This window comes from Chiloscyllium plagiosum, chromosome 20, assembly GCF_004010195.1.
Source record: "Chiloscyllium plagiosum isolate BGI_BamShark_2017 chromosome 20, ASM401019v2, whole genome shotgun sequence".
NCBI classification, from domain to species: domain Eukaryota; kingdom Metazoa; phylum Chordata; class Chondrichthyes; order Orectolobiformes; family Hemiscylliidae; genus Chiloscyllium; species Chiloscyllium plagiosum.
Window position 1 is genome coordinate 38,470,110 of NC_057729.1, and position 1,963 is coordinate 38,472,072.

Sequence of the window (1,963 nt, forward strand, 5' to 3'; positions counted from 1 at the left end):
GCAATCTTCTTCCTGACCTCTCCGCCCTCACCCCCACTCCGGCCTATCACCCTCACCTTGACCTCCTTCCACCTATTGCATTTCCAACGCCCCTCCCCCAAGTCCCTCCTCCCTACCTTTTATCTTAGCCTGCTGGACACACTTTCCTCGTTCCTGAAGAAGGGCTCATGCCTGAAACCTCAATTCTCCTGCTCCTTGGATGCTGCCTGATCTGCTGCGCTTTTCCAGCAACATATTATCAGCTTTAACCCTTTCATGACAGCATGTGAAAAAATCCTAATTCCACCATCAGTGGGACGCCAAAACACAACCCTCACCAGAAGTACTCTGGCATTAGTTGTTTTTTAAACATTCCTTTGTCGAATACTAATTACACTGTATCAATTACTCACATCTATGTGTTCATACATATATTTGTTTAGTCATGTTGCTTGAATTGATTTTTACTCTTAATTCCAAATGAAATGACAGTCATCATCATGCAGAATAGCCAGTGTTGCAGAGGTTAACATAATGTGGCAGTGGACCAAGATTACCTGGAGGTAGATTTAGGAGGGAGTTTTAGTCAGTGATGCATCTGTCAGGTAAGGCCTCAGCTTCTCAATTATTCTCCAAATCACTGATTCGCACCAACACTAAACTTGGAGTATTAATGCACCTTTAATATTGTAACAAAATACTGCATCCACAGGAAATCTGAACTAAAAACAGAAAATGCTGCAAATACTCAAAGTAAATAGAAAATAGAGACCTTTGAAATGTTTGCTAAAACGTATGCTAATGAGTACATATACCAGCCGAAAGACAAATCAAGAGGTACATTGAAATTGCAAGAGCAAAGATAACTCTGAAACGTGCAGTAGTGCAAAACAAATGCCACTATATTATCTAGTTGGTATGAGGCAGGAAAATGGCGGGCTGGCTTTGGAAAGTTAGACAATTCATGTCAAGCAGCAATTGCAGATGAGCCACAGTGGATATGTAAGAATGGTACAAGACAAGCATACATGACTTATCCTAACAGCAGATCTGGAGGCAGGAATAACTACAAGTCAGAGTAAGTCAGATGGTTAGGCAACCTTTGTGAGTTCTGACAATCAACCAATGATCTGAATGGTTAGTGTTATTTTCCCATAGATGCGAACTAACTGAGTATTCCTAGCATTCTGTTTTTAAAGTATAACCTTTCATATAATTTGTTTGAAAACGAGCCTATTAATTCCAGATTTCATTGTACCAAACTGTGGGTATTGGTCTTTATTATGTTGTCGTTAGTGGGAGCTTGCTGAGAGCAAATTGGCTGCTGAGTCGTCAATGTCACAGAAGTGATGGTCCCGCTGGATGCATGGATCTTTGGTATGTCTTAATTGTGAAAAGTGCTACATTATTCTCTTTGGAGAAAGTGGAGAAAAATCTCAAACCTGCTGCTAAGCCTTTTGGAATGGTTTGTTTGCGAGAATTTGTTCTTAATTCACCTACTTACCCATCTCATCACTTAACATGTCACATTGGAAGCAGGGCACTGGGATTGTCAGCTTGTCCTCCTGCCCTGTGTGATGTAATGCCCCACACTCTCCTCCCGCACTCACTGTTGGCTTTGTTACTCCCTGATTCACCGCCTGGTCTATTCAATCAGTCTTTTTATAAACTTCAGCTGATACGAAATGAGGGGGGACGGCAATATTTTATGACCCTACATTTTAAATCAGCTGGAAGACAATCTCCAAACTTCTGTCGGGAGAAACGAACAAAAATAATCAGATTGAGCTGTGCAGTTCCTAGAAAACCCTTTGCATGCAAAGTATGGTTTTCAAATTTAGCCAACACAGGAATGTGGCAGTGTTTATCACCAAGTTTCCCGGTTGTATTGTTGATGAGGGCGAGTTTATGTTGGGACAGCAGTTGGTGACTGAGCAGTCGGTTTTTGTTAAACTCAAAAACCACTTTCAGCCAATGAGAACGG

The 1,963-nt window shown here is 41.4% G+C and overlaps 1 long non-coding RNA gene across 1 annotated transcript in view; it reads right to left on the reverse strand.

Annotated features, from left to right (window-relative positions):
• LOC122560182 overlaps positions 1 to 1,556 on the reverse strand; it is an 11,015-nt gene extending 9,459 nt beyond the window's left edge. The window contains exon 1 of the long non-coding RNA XR_006314685.1: positions 1,484 to 1,556. This is a non-coding gene — a long non-coding RNA (uncharacterized LOC122560182). The remainder of the gene's footprint in view (positions 1 to 1,483) is intronic.
• Between the last annotated feature and the right edge of the window lie 407 nt (positions 1,557 to 1,963).